General features: G+C 35.5%; 1 long non-coding RNA gene across 1 annotated transcript in view; it reads right to left on the minus strand.

Annotated features, from left to right (window-relative positions):
- Positions 1 to 16225, minus strand: part of LOC309627684 — a 484892-nt gene that overhangs the window by 280061 nt on the left and 188606 nt on the right. The window lies entirely within an intron of this gene.

Consider the following 16225-nt stretch of genomic DNA (forward strand, 5'->3'; position numbering starts at 1 on the left):
CAGGCGACCTACACACAGAAGCGGGGCCAAATCCAAAGCTGAACCCCAGGAGCTGTGCGAACAAAGAAGAGAAAGGGAAATCTCTCCCAGCAGCCTCAGGAGCAGTGGATATAATCTCCACAATCAACTTAATGTACGCTGCATCTGTGGAATACCTGAATAGACAATGAATCATCCCAAAATTGAGGTGGTGGACTTTGGGAGGATGATATATATATTTTTTTCCTTTTTCTCTTTTTGTAGTGTGTATGTGTATGCTTCTTTGTGTGATTTTGTCTGTATAGCTTTGCTTTTACCATTTGTCCTAGGGTTCTGTCTGTCTATTTTTTTGTTTGTTTTTGTTTTTGTTTTTTGTATAGTTTTTAGTGCTTGTTATCATTGGTGGATTTCTTTTTGGTTTGGTTGGTGTCTTCTTTCTTTATTATTTTTTCTTTTTTAATTTTTAAAATTTTTAATAATTATTTTTTATTTTTTATTTTAATAACTTTATTTATTTTTTCATTCCATCTTTTTTTCTCCCTTTTCTTCTCAGCTGTGTGGCTGACAGGGTCTTGGTGCTCTGACGAGGTGTCACGCCTGTGCCTCTGAGGTGAGAGAACCAAATTCAGAACATTCCTCCACCAGAGACCTCCCGGCTCCATGTAATATCAAATGGTGAAAGCTCTCCCAGAGATCTCCATCTCAACGCTAAGAAGCAGCTGAACTCAACGACCAGCAAGCTACAGTGCTGGACACCCTATGCCAAACAACTAGCAAGACAGGAACACAACCCTACCCATTAACAGAGAGGCTGCCTAAAATCATAATAAGGCCACAGACACCCCAAAACACACCACCAGATGTGGACCTGCTACCAGAAAGACAAGACCCAGCCTTATACACCAGAACACAGGCACTAGTCCCCTCCACCAGGAAGCCTACACAACCCACTGAACCAAACTTACCAACTGGGGGCAGACACCAAAAACAATGGAAACTACAAACCTGCAGCCTGTGAAAAGGAGACCTGAAACACAGTAAGTTAAGCAAAATGAGAAGACAGAGAAACACACAGCAGATTAAGGAGCAAGGTAAAAACCCACCAGACCAAACAAATGGAGAGAAAATAGGCAGTCTACCTGAAAAAGAATTCAGAGTAATGATAGTAAAGATGATCCAAAATCCAGGAAATAGAATGGAGAAAATACAAGAAATGTTTAACAAGGACCTAGAAGAACGAAAGAGCAAACAAACAATGATGAACAACACAATAAATGAAATTAAAAATTCTCTGGAAGGAAACAACAGCAGAATAACTGAGGCAGAAGAACGGATAAGTGACCTGGAAGATAAAATAGTGGAAATAATGACTGCAGAGCAGAAAAAAGAAAAAAGAATGAAAAGAATTGAGGACAGACTTAGAGACCTCTGGGACAACATTAAATGCACCAACATTCGAATTATAAGGGACCCAGAGAAGAAGAGAAAAAGAAAGGGACTGAGAAAATATTTGAAGAGATTATAGTTGAAAACTTCCCTACTATGGGAAAGGAAAGAGTCAGTCAAGTCCAGGAAGTGCAGAGAGTCCCATACAGGATGAATCCAAGGAGAAACATGCCAAGAGACATATCACTCAAACTATCAAAAATTAAATACAAAGAAAAAATATTAAAAGCAGCAAGGGAAAAACAACAAATAACATACAAGGGAATCCCCATAAGGTTAACAGCTGATCTTTCAACAGAAAGTCTGCCAGCCAGAAGGGAGTGGCAGGAAATATTTAAAGTGATGAAAGGGAAAAACTTACAACCAAGATTACTCTACCCAGCAAGGATCTCATTCAGATGTGATGGAGAAATTAAAACCTTTACAGACAAGCAAAAGGTAAGAGAATTCAGCATCACCAAACCAGCTTTACAACAAATGCTAAAGGAATTTCTCTAGGAAGGAAGGAAAAGACCTACAGTAACAAACCCAAAACAATTAAGAAAATGGTAATAGGAACATACATATCAATATTTACCTTAAATGTAAATGGATAAAATGCTCCCACCAAAAGACATAGACTGGATGAATGGATACAAAAAGAAGACCCGTATATATGCTGTCTACAAGAGACCCACTTCAGACCTAGGGACACATACAGACTGAAAGTGAGGGGATGGAAAATGATATTCCATGCAAATGGAAATCAGAAGAAAGCTGGAGTAGCAATTCTCATATCAGACAAAATAGACTTTAAAACAAAGACTATTAAAAGAGACAAAGAAGGACACTACATAATGATCAAGGGATCAAACCAAGAAGAAGATATAACAATTGTAAATATTTATACACCCAACATAGGAGTACCTCAATACATAAGACAAATGCTAACAGCCATAAAAGGGGAAATCGACAGTAACACAATCATAGTAGGGGACTTTAACACCTCACTTTCACCAATGGACAGATTATCCAAAATGAAAATAAATAAGGTAATGCAAGCTTTAAATTACACAGTAAACAAGATGGACTTAATTGATATTTATAGGACATTCCATCCAAAAACAACAGAATACACTTTCTTTTCAAGTGCTCATGGATATTCTATTCCATTCTATTCTCCAGGATAGATCATATCTTGGGTCACAAATCAAGCCTTGGTAAATTTAAGAAGATTGAAATTGTATCACATATCTTTTCTGACAACAACGCTATGAGACTAGATATCAATTACAGGGAAAAATCTGTAAAAAATACAAACACATGGAGGCTAAACAATGCACTACTTAATAACCAAGAGATCACTGAAGAAATCAAAGGGGAAATCAAAAATACCTAGAAACAAATGACAATGAAAACATGATGACCCAAAACCTACGGGATGCAGCAAAAGCAGTTCTAAGAGGGAAGTTTATAGCAATACAAACTTACCTTAAGAAACAAGAAACATCTCAAATAAACAACTTAACCTTACACCTAAAGCAATTAGAGAAAGCAGACCAAAAAACCCCAAAGTTAGCAGAAGGAAAGAAATCATAAAGATCAGATCAGAAATAAATGAAAAAGAAATGAAGAAAACGATAGCAAAGATCAAGAAAACTAAAAGCTGGTTCTTTGAGAAGATAAACAAAATTGATAAACCATTAGCCAGACTCATCAAGAAAAAAAGGGAGAACACTCAAATCAATATAATTAGAAATTTAAAAGGTTAAGTAACAACTGACACTGCAGAAATACAAAGGATCATGAGAGATGACTACAAGCAACTATATGCCAGTAAAATGGACAACCTGCAAGAAACGGACAAATTCTTAGAAAAGCACAACATTCCGAGACTGAACCAGGAAGAAAGAGAAAATATAAACAAACCAATCACAAGCACTGAAATTGAAACTGTGATTAAAAATCTTCCAACAAGCAAAAGCCCAGGACCAGATGGCTTCACAGGTGAATTCTATCAAACATTTAGAGAAGAGCTAACACCTATCCTTCTCAAACTCTTCCAAAATATTGCAGAGGGAGGAACACTCCCAAACTCATTCTACGAGGCCACCATCACCTTGATACCAAAACCAGACAAAGATGCCACAAAGAAAGAAAACTACAGGCCAATATCACTGATGAATATAGATGCAAAAATCCTCAACAAAATACTAGCAAACAGAATCCAACAGCACAATAAAAGGATCATACACCATGATCAAGTGGAGTTTATCCCAGGAATGCAAGGATTCTTCAGTATACGCAAATCACTCAATGTGAGATACCATAATAACAAATTGAAGGATAAAAACCATATGATCATCTCACTAGATGCAGAAAAAGCTTTTGACAAAATTCTCACCCATTTATGATAAAAACCCTCCAGAAAGTAGGCACAGAGGGAACTTACCTCAACATGATAAAGTCCATATGGGACAAACGCACAGCCGACATCCTTCTCAATGGTGAAAAACTGAAACCATTTCCACTAAGATCAGGAACATGACAAGGTTGCCCACTCTCACCACTATTATTCAACATAGTTTTGGAAGTTTTAGCCACAGCAATCAGAGGAGAAAAAGAAATAAAAGGAGTCCAAATGGGAAAAGAAGAAGTAAAGTTGTCACTGTTTGCAGATGACATGATATTATACATAAAGAATCCTAAAGATGCAACCAGAAAACTACGAGAGCTAATCAATGAATTTGGTAAAGTAGCAGGATATAAAATTAATGCACGGAAATCTCTTGCATTCCAATACACTAATGATGAAAAATCTGAAAGAGAAATTAAGGAAACACTCCCATTTACCATTGCAACAGAAAGAATAAAATACCTAGGTATCAACCTACCTAAGGAGACAAAAGACCTATATGCAGAAAACTATAAGACACAGATGAAAGAAATTAAAGATGATACAAACAGATGGAGAAATATACCATGTTTTTGGATTGGAAGAATCAACATTGTGAAAATGAGTATACTACCCAAAGCAATCTACAGATTCAATGCAATCCCTGTCAAACTACCAATGGCATTTTTCACAGAACTAGAACAAAAAATTTCACAATTTGTATGGAAACACAAAAGACCCCAAACAGCCAAAGCAATCTTGAGAAAGAAAAACAGAGCTGGAGGAATCAGGCTCCATGACTTCACACTATACTACAAAGCTACAATAATCAAGACAGTATGGTACTGGCACAAAAACAGAAATATAGATCAATGCAACAGGATAGAAAGCCCAGAGATAAACCCATGCACATATGGTCACCTTATCTTTGATAAAGGAGGCAAGAATATACAATGGAGAAAAGACAGCCTCTTCAATAAGTGGTGCTGGGAAAACTGGACAGGTACATGTAAAAGAATGAAATTAGAACACTCCCTAACACCATATACAAAAATAAACTCAAAATGGATTAAAGACCTAAATGTTAAGGCCAGACACTTAAAACTCTTAGACGAAAACACAGGCAGAACACTGTATGACATAAATCACAGCAAGATCCTTTTTGACTCAGCACCTAGAGAAATGGAAATAAAAACAAAAGGGACCTAATGAAACTTAAAAGCTTTTGCACAGCAAAGGAAAACATAAACAAGACAAAAAGACAACCCTCAGAATGGGAGAAAATATTTGCAAATGAAGCAAATGACAAACGGTTAATCTCCAAAATTTACAAGCAGCTCATGCAGCTTAATATCAAAAAACACAAACAACCCAATCCAAAAATGGGCAGAAGACCTAAATCGACATTTCTCCAAAGAAGATATACAGATTGCCAACAAACACATGAAAGGATGCTCAACATCACTAATCATTAGAGAAATGCAAATCAAAACTACAGTGAGGTATCACCTCACACCAGTCAGAATATCCATCATCAAAAAATCTACAAACAGGGCTTCCCTGGTGGCACAGTGGTTGAGAATCTGCCTGCCAATGCAGGGATCACGGGTTCGAGCCCTGGTCTGGGAAGATCCCACATGCCATGGAGCAAGTGGGCCTGTGAGCCACAGCTACTGAGCCTGCGCATCTGGAGCTTGTGCTCCGCAACGAGAGGCCACGACAGTGAGAGGCCCACGCACTGCAGTGAAGAGTGGCCCCCGCTCACCGCAACTAGAGAAAGCCCTCGCACAGAAACGAAGACCCAACACAGCCAAAAAGAAAGAAAGAAAGAAAGAAAGAAAGAAAGAAAGAAGCTTTCATTAAAAAAAAAAAAAATCTACAAACAATAAATGCTGGAGAGGGTGTGGAGAAAAGGGAACCATTTTGCACTGTTGGTGGGAATCTAAATTTATACAGCCACTATGGAGATCAGTATGGAGTTTCTTAAAAACTAAAAATAGAACTACTATATGACGCAGCAATCCCACTACTGGGCATATATCTTGAGAAAACCATAATTCAAAAAGAGTCATGTACCACAATGTTCACCACAGCTCTATTTACAATAGCCAGGACATGGAAGCAACCTAAGTGTCCATCAACAGATGAATGGATAAAGAAGATGTGGCACATATATACAATGGAGTATTACTCAGCCATAAAAAGAAACGAAATTGAGTTATTTGTAGTGAGGTGGATTGACCTAGAGTCTGTCCTACAGAGTGAAGTAAGTCAGAAAGAGAAAAACAAATACCGTATGCTAACACATATATATGGAATCTAAAAAAAAAAAAAAAAAAAATTGGTTATGAAGAACCTAGGGGCAGGACAGGAATAAAGATGCAGACATAGAGAATGGACTTGAGGACACGGAGAGGGGGAAGGGTAAGCTGGGGCGAAGTGAGAGAGTGGTATGGACTTATATATACTACCAAGTATAAAATAGATAGCTAGTGGGAAGCAGCCGCATAGCACAGGGAGATCAGCTCAGTGCTTTGTGACCACCTAGAGGAGTGGGATGGGGGGGTGGGAGGGAGACGCAAGAGGGAGGAGACATGGGGATATATGTACACGTATAGCTGATTCACTTTGTTATAAAGCAGAAACTAACACACCACTGTAAAGCAATTATACTCCAATAAAGACGTTAAAAAAAAAAAGAGAGACCCCAAAACCTTGCTCTGTCCACTATTTTAGGACACAGGGAAAAGTTGGCTCTCTGTGAAACAGGAAACAGGTCCTAACCAGAGACTTGATCTTAGACTTCCTAGCCTCCTAGTTACTCGTAGCTCCCAGAACTGTGAGAAATAAATTTGTTTTTTATAAGCCACCCACTCTATCGTTCTTCAGTATATAGGCCCAAACAGGCTAAGGACTGGAATTCTTTCAAAACATAAAGGAATAGATTATTTTTGTGCTCTTCAAATTTTTCAATAAAACAGAGATTGAAGGAATAATTCAAATACTTTTCTTCACTCCAAAAAACACAGTGACAGTAAAACCTGAAGGAAGAAGCACATAAAGAAAAATATATATGTATGTGTATATATATATATATATATATATATATATATATATATATATTTATATTCAACAAGCACTCAGAAAACGCAATGGTAAAAGCCCTAAAATTGGGTCCCTGCAGCAAAGGACTGGGTAGAGTTCCACAAAATTCACTGCAACAAAGACATGAAAATGTCCCCTGATGTTTCTTCCCACTTCCTCTAGGTAATGAAAGTCTTAACATATTAGAAGAAAAAAATAGACATCATTTCTCAGAGGGAATTCATGATAAGCCATTGCAGCTATAGGAAGAAAATGGAATACAACCAGTTGAAATAAAGTGTGTGTGGAAGACTCAATCTGAGGTGCAGTGAAAAAAGTGGAAAAACGCTGATTTTGGAAGAGAAACTGAGAAATCTGTCATACCAGATGCAGAGCAACCGGAACCCCTACACATTGCTTGTCGGGATATAGAATGGTACAGCCCTTGAGAAAAGTTTGATTCTTATAAAGTTAAATATAGACTTATATGTGATTAGCAGAATAATGACACCTCCCTCCCCACCCCTCCCCATCCCCAAAATGCCTACTCCCTAAGCCCTGGAACCTCTCAATATGTTACACAGAAAGGAGGAATTAAGGTGGTAGATGCAATTGTTTGCTAATCAGTTGACCTTAAAGTAAGATTATTCCGGATTATATGGTGACCCAATATAATCCCAAAAGTCCTATAGAGTGGGAGACAGAGGCAGAAGAGTAGGTCAGGGTAAGAGAAAAATTTGAAGATGCCACAGTGTTGGTTTTGAAGAAAGAGAAAGTGACCAATAGGATAAGGAATGCAGACAGCAAAAAAGAGAATTTTCCACTAGCAACCCCAGAAAGAATGCAGCCCTGCTGACATCTTGATTTTAGCCCAGTGAACCTTATTTTGGACCTCTGACCTCCAGAAATGTAAAATAATAATTTTTGGCTGTTTTACTAAATATATAATAATTTGTTATAGCAGCAATAAAAAACTAATTCATCATATGGCCCAGTAATCCCACTCCTAGGTATTTAGCCAAGACAAATAAAAGAATGTTCACACAAAAAACCTGTACATGATTCTTTATAGTAATGTTGTACATAATCACCAGAATTGGAAATAAACCAAATGTTCTTCAGTTAGGGAATGGATAAAAATTTGGTGTTGTATCTGTACAATGAAATATTACTCAGAAAAAAAAAATGAACAAATCATTGAGACATATAAAAACCTTGATTGAATGCCAAATGCATTTTGATAAGTTAGTTGCAAAAGACAAAAATATTGTATAATTCCATACACGTAACTTGCTGAAAAAGGCAAAACTATGCAGGTGGGGAATAGATCAGGGGCTGCAATTAGATAAGAAACCAAAATGAGGTAAACAACTGAGCAAAGGAAGCAAAATAATTTTATGTGTACTTCCAAAACTAAAAATAATAATCTAACAAACTCTTTAAAATAGTAGGAGAATATGTTTATTTCTGCATGTTATTACTTACTAAATTTATTTTTTAATATGTAATTATATACATATAGTACATCAAATATATGTGTATTATATGTAAGGTATATATATATATATATATATATATATAAACCTTAAATTTAAAGTTCTATCTGGTCTTTGTTCTCTGTTTCTGGCTCATGCCTTCAAAATCCCTTGGAATTTCCTGAGTGATAGGTGTGTCTCCTTTATGCTAATGAAGTGACTCAGCTTTAGTATGGGAGTGGTCACTACGAAGACCAACTACATAATTAGAAGGTTGGAACTCTGGGCCCATCCAATATCTGGGGAGGGGAGGATGTCTGATGATTGAGTTCAATCACTTGGCCACTGAATAAATAAATCTTGCCTATGTAATGAGATCCCAACATAAACTATGGACACCAGCACTCTGTGCAGTTTCCTGGTTGGTGCCACTTCCATGCTGTGAAGGTGATGTGTCCTGACTTCATGGGAGAAGGTATGGAAGCTCCATGTCCAGAACCTCCCCAGACCTTGCTCTATGCATCTCTTCTGTCTGGCTGTTCCTGAGTTGCATCCTTCATAATAAAACTACAATCATGAAGACAGCATTTTCAGCGAGTTCTGTGCGTCATTCTGGTGAATCTGAAGAGAGTATTGGAAGCCCTCAATTTGTAAATGGCCAGGCAGAAGGTCAGAGGCTTGAGGAAACCCAAAATTTGCAGCTGGCATCTGAAATGGGGGCATTCTTGTGAAGGCTTTTGTGGGGTCTGCACTAACTCTGGGTAGTTGGTGTCAGAGAATTGGTGTCAGCACAGTAAACATAAAATGATTTTATTCATAATTTTTAAAATGGGATTATTAGAACTACCAGATTCTGCAAAATGAAGTTAAGGTTTTGGAGAGTAAGAGGAAAACAAATGGATAAGTTGAATTTTTTTTACAAGTATTAAAACTAGACTACAATGCATGTGAATTTAACATATAACAAATGGTATTTCAAATTACTGGCAGAAAAACTTGTTAGTGGTATTTTTTATAGGTGTTTGGATGCCAAAAACAAACTTTACAGAAAAATAAATTATTGATGGCTCAATTTTGAATGCAAAAATAAAATTATAAAATTATTAGGAACATAAGTCTGAACTCATTCATAATCTCAGTGACGGAAACCTTTTTTCTTTCAAAAGAGGACATAAACATCAAAAGCCAGAAATAAAAGAATTATTCAATTTTCTCCAAAAATAAAATTTTAAAATTTCTGTTTAACAAAAATTATTATAAAAGTGGGAAAATGATAGACTTAGTTTAAGATACTTTTCAAGTAGATCACAGAAAGCTAATTAACTAAAATGGAAAAATCTTACAAATTAATAATAAAAAAGGATAAATAGCCAAAGTATATGGAAAGCTCATCACATAAAAGAAACAAAAATGTGCACAGAATCCATGCTATTAGCCTCATCCTCCAAGATAACTAAAGTAAAGCAAACCAAATAACAAAGGGAATATTTTTTTCTTCATAATAAGGGCAAAGGTTAAAACATTTGATAACGCTTAGCATTTGCAAATTCGTAGGCTAAAGTATGATCTCCTCTTCAACTTTTTAGAGCTATGCTCACAAATTTGGCAATCATTAGACAAATGTGACTATTAAAAATTAATTAAAATTAAATAAAAATTAAAACTCAGTTCCTCGGTCATTACTAGCCATATTTCAAGCCACATGTGGATAGAGTTTATCTTACCAGACAACACAGATTCATAGAACATTTTCATCAACACAGAGTGCTCTTTTGGAAAGCGCTATTCTAGAGAATAATTTACTTGTATTAAAATTAAAAGCACACACAGACACACATAAAACACAAAGACGTACACACAGAATTTACTCAAGCAAATTCTCAACCATTTCCTATATAGATACACTTTCAAAAGTGTATCTATACACTACATTAAGTGTATCTATACATTACATTAAGCTCTATGAAAATGATCTTTAGTATTATTATCACAATATTATTTGTGATAGTAAAACATGGAAAACAATTCAAAGAACATCACTGAGGGAGTAGTTAAATAAAGTATGGTATCCCAAAACAATAGATTACTTTTCAATTGTTAAAAAGAATGTACTTATGATAACTAGAAAATAGTAGTACGTTTTTGGAGAAGGCCTTTGTGTTGAGAAGACTTCTATTTTTCATTTTACACCTTCCTGTACAGTTTGAATTATTTACTTTGTATGCTGCTTTTACATAAATAAATTGATAGAAAATATACATGACTCGGCAAATACATAAACAAAACCATATTGATCCAGCCAAAAGGATTATTGAGCTGATAAAGCAAACTTTATATTAAGCCAAAAATAATGTGATTATGAATTGTAAGACTGAATTATTCATATTATTGATCAAAATGTATCCTTCTGCTTGTTAGTAGAATGTATGTGTTGTTGGATATTGGTTATGAGATCACACCAAATTTACATGCATACTTGTGAACTCAAACATTTTAGTCCTCATTGAAAACTTGAGCTAAACTTTCCATCAGACCCACTGATTACTTAAGATATTCTTGAGAACTACAAAACTATAGGTTGAGAAGTACTACCGTAGCCAGCCTTTGAGAGCTAAGTCCATAGAAATTAGAACCCATGATAGTACCATTCTAGGGGGGAAAAGGGAGAAGAAGGGTCCTATAGGGGACACCTCAGGTAAATGTTCTCAGTAAACTTAAATAATGTAATTTTCTTTCCTCAAAGACTGCTATAAAATGCACATTTGTAGATGGCTGGCTTGACTGGGTTTTGTTTTAAAGGATTTACTTGTTTTATTTGAGCAGCAGCTTTGGTTCTTTGATCTTTAGGGGAAAAGAAGGAGGGTAATACACTGGGGACTCCTCATCAATATCCCTATTACTTTATTCTGAAAGAAAGAAAATTGACAATTAGATTTTAAAAGAAACCTATTTCAGCAATACAATTTTATACATTCCCAGATTTAAATAGATTTTTCTTTGCTCTTCTGTCACCCAATAACACTTTAAACCCAGAAATAATTTTATGGATATGTTTGAATCATGATATATGGGATACCAGATTGAGGTTAATGTATTACTCTAGAGCTCTGCATGTCTGGAGGAGGCGATTTTATTTCATTTCATTCTGATTGTCCAAAAGCATTTTTTTTAGTGAAACTGACATTTAATGTTGTAATGTTATATCTGATCAATGGAGCTTTTATTTATATCAAGGGCTTTCATGCTGAGAAAATAAAAGTTACAATTTACACCTCCTCCTCTCTTATCAGGGCATATTTTCCAGGAATGACTTTCCATATCAATCAATTTAAAAGTTTAGTGGAATGAGTGAATGAATGAATGAATGAATGAATATATAATGCCTTAATACTTCAAACTTCTCAGGTTGACTGCAAAGTAAAAATGTCAGGATCAACTCCTATCACTTCACCAATACTGTTCTTGCTAAATTTTTTCGTGCTAAATCCATTCAACCAAACTTAGTCCTCAGTTTACTTAATCATTCCAACAGCATCACACAAAGGTGACATTTTTCTTAATCCTTGAAATTTATCCTTTCTTCGCTTCAGATATTAGCCATTTACCTGTTTGTCTGTTCTTTCTCAATCACCTTTTTATACCATCTTTGTAATACGGACATGTAAATACCTGTGGAACAAGGCTAATTTCAATACTCTTACCTAATCTCCCACTCTGCATTCTTCTTCAAATTGATTTTATCCCACTCCCTAACTGTAAATGTCCTCATTATGCTGATAACTCACTTCATTATATATCCGCCTCCAAATTCTTTTCTGAAGTCCAAAATCGTAGATTCAAGATCTAATTACTTTGCATCGATACTGAGATTTCTCACAACCATCTTTAACCACACATCTTCAGAAATAAAAGTTTACCTTTCTCCATCAAAATTTTTCCTCCCCTATTAATACTCATTTCTTTAAATTGTACACCCGTATCCTCATGTGCATTTTATTGCCTATAATGTCTGCGTTTTATTGCCTATAATAAAAGCTGCCATCTTGGGCTTCCCTGGTGGCGCAGTGGTTGAGAATCTACCTGCCAATGCAGGGGACACGGGTTCGAGCCCTGGTCTGGGAAGATCCCACATGCCACGGAGCAACTAGGCCCGTGAGCCACAACTACTGAGCCTGCGCGTCTGGAGCTTGTGCTCCGCAACAAAAGAGGCCACGACAGTGAGAGGCCCGCGCACCGCGATGAAAAGTGGCCCCCGCTTGCCGCAACTAGAGAAAGCCCTCGCACAGAAACGAAGACCCAACACAGCCATAAATAAATAAATAAATAAAATAAATAAACCCAAAGTTTAAAAAAAACCTGTCATCTTTATTACCTGCAATCCTACACAACCACATCATCTTTTACCTAAATTCCAAAAATTCCTTCTAGTGATCTTTTTGCTGCTATTCAAATATTCTTTATAGTTCCCAATAAAAGCAAAGATCAATTAGATTTTTTAACCATTATAACTCAAGTACTTATTCTAACACTTAAATAGTTTTGATGGATGAATGAAACCATCTAATTAAAACATTGCTTAAAATTCCTTTTCATGAAACGTTGTTAGTGACAAAAGTGTTGTATTAGTGAGCATAATTCAATTTATACATGTACTTTTTAATTTCCTGCCCATGGATGGCTTTCACTATTTAATATTTCTTTCAATTTGATAGCAATACACCTGCACCTTGCTTTGGAAAAAAAGAGAAGCACTCCTAGCAGTTTGATGCATTGGAGGCTGAAGTTCTGCCATATTCCCTGCTGCACAAAACAAGGTAAGCAGCTTACCCTCTACTGCCTCATCAGCAAGAGGTGGGTAGAAGGAGGCAAGAGGAAGGAAGCAGCGGGAGTGTATAATCTCTGTGGTAGATTGGTTTCTCGTAAACAAGTCCTTATTTCTTCCTCGCCATAGTATTATACATGCTCATTGGGGCCAGAGTATGTTCTCTCACCTCCTGGATATCAGGTGTAGCCAAATGACTTCTTTTGGCCAAGCCAATGGTACGTGGGTGGAAGTGACAATGTGCCAGTGTCAAGACAAAGACTTAGGGATCTTTGCGTGTTTCTACACACCCTTTCTCGGCATTGCTGTGCCATGAGAAGAACCTTCTTGTGGTAGCTGAAGTGACAGATGAATGAACCAAACCTCCCGTTGAATGTGAGGACAATAAAATTGTGTACAAATATTTGCAAATCAATTCACATAACTTAATTTCTCTTGGCCCTGCCCACAACTACCTACATTTTACCAGCTTGTCCCAAATGTAGTAATAACTCATTTTACTTTAGTTTTATATATATATATATAAAATAGCTGTACCACTGGTATGCAACTAGCAACAATGCATGACATAGTATATACAAAAATATCATAGTTATAGAAAAAAATCAGTTGTCTAATTTACTTACTTTGGTCTCTTTATGACTTTTATTTGTACATTTTATTACTGCAATACAGACAAAATTGAAGACCAGGATTGGACTGTGGTAAATTCAACAATGTAATGTCACTTATTGCCCATATGGTTTCTGGTGAGAATTATTCTCAACATCATGCTCTATCAAGCTATAACATCAATTATTGTAAAAATCCTTTTTACACACATATGAAAATGCAATATCATGAGTCTAAAATGTTTCTGAAACAATTTCATAAGAGGCAGAAACTTTTATAATGTCACTCTCCCCTGCACTGAAAGTCACAGCATTAAAATTGGTGATTTTGCCGTATTCCGCCTTCCTATGTTAAACAGTTTTCACATCCAAAAGGATTCTTGAGAAAAAAATATTTTTTCTCTATTTTTTAATTTAGTTTTTAGTTCTAGAATGGCTCTATATAACTAAGGCTCTATATAGGAAGGATGGGGTCTGGATATGATCAAGAATTTAAGAATAGAAGACATAGAGGAGTTTTGTTATGATAAATAAAGGAAAAAGGAAAAAAGGCTAAGTGGAACTTTGCTTTAAATGTGAGACAAGTGTAGGTTCAAAAACAAGAAACGTGATAGGAAAGGAGTTGGAGGATCAAGCTACAATAAACTCAGTGAGTGAAGTTTGTGAAGCAGTGTGAGATGAGTGCCGAATAATCTTCGACTACAGAATTATGGCAACATTTCATAAGTTAACTTTTAAAAATTTATTTATTTGCCAATGAAGAGCCTACTTTTTGCATATTCCCATCTATCACAAAGATTTTGTCCACTGATACTTTCTGAAATTTGTATTATTTAGAATTCTATTATAATATTGAATAAATTTTGACACTATTTTCCCTTTCTCCCTTAGAGATTCTGATAGTCCAGCACCCCACTTTCTAACCCCAGAGTGAGAACTGCTGATACTAGGGGCTTATCTCTTACTATATGCAGAAGAGGAGAGAGAGAGAAAGAGAGAGAGAGGAGTTTTTGAATCAAGAAGCAGGGGTACAATTTCTATTAACTTTAAGACTGTATTTTCTTGTCATTTTCTGGCATCCATAAACTGTATATTCAAATCCAATCTGTATAGCTGAAATTAGTGAAAATTTCTTCTAAATTTTAGCAATAAATTTACTGCCAGATGTAATCTTTATTATTGAAAGCAGTTTTTTTTTGTTTTTTTTTTCTGTTTCATGTATCTTAAAGAGACAGTAGAAATTTATTTTGGTAATATTAGAAATACACCATTTTCAATATGATATATTATTTTTAAAGATACTTTAAAATAGAACTTACACTTTAAAAGCAGACATAAAAGATGTTGAACAACAATTAATCTTCTTTTCTCTGCCTTGTTAATTACTGAAAAAAGGTGATAAAGAATTAACAATAAATGTAGATTTTTTATTTTAAGGTAACATTCAATTTATAAATAATCATTTGTGAATTCATAAACGTTTTTAATTGCATATACATTTAGGGCCAAAATAAATTTTAGAATAATTTTAAGAGAATATTTATATTTACATTTAGAATCGCATCAAAATCTAATTTAGAGGTAACTATACCTATTTTCCTCAATTTTTTATATTTACATATTTAAGCACTGTTATGGACTGAATTCTGAATTCCATTCCCCTTTATTCATATATTGAAACCCTTACCCCAATGCCTTAGAATGTGACTATATTTAGAGATAAGGCCTTAAAGAATTAATAAAGTGAAAATGAAGCCTTTAGGGTGGGACTTAATCCAATCTGGCCATAGAGAGGGCCACCTGGATGTAGCACACAGAGAGAAGAGAACATGTGAGGACACAGTAAGACGGTGGCCACCTCCAAGCCAAGGACAGAGGCCTCAGAGGAAAACAAACATGAAAACACCTTAATCATGGACTTCTATTCTCCAGAACTGTGGGAAAATAAATTTCTGTCCTGTAAGTCACACAGTCTGTGCCATTTTGTTATGGCCGCTCCTGTTAACTAATACAAGTATTATTCAGCAAATGAAACTTCAGAAATCTACATAAAAATTCATTTTCCATTTGCTGCTCAAATTTCAACTTCAGAGCACGGCAAAAAGGGGGCTATTTATAATATTTTAGGATTATTAACTGTATGAAATAAAAATAAGAGAACAAAAATTTTATCCACTAATGAGTATGTTACAGAGGAGTTATAATACAAAGAATATATTTGCCATACATAATTCAGAGAAGGTTATTTTATGTTAGGTGATTGTTCAGATAACCTATTTGATTTTTCCTAATTAAAATTAAACCATGTCCTCTTTTCAACAGTATTTACCACCTGCCTCTTATTGCTATAGTCGTTGTGAAACGTTAGATAAAGATGAACATATTATTGATAAAGTGAGCTGACAGAGTCCTAAAAAAAAGAGTCTCGGTCTTC

Source organism: Balaenoptera borealis, assembly GCF_965194805.1.
Source record: "Balaenoptera borealis genome assembly, chromosome: 4".
NCBI lineage: Eukaryota > Metazoa > Chordata > Mammalia > Artiodactyla > Balaenopteridae > Balaenoptera > Balaenoptera borealis.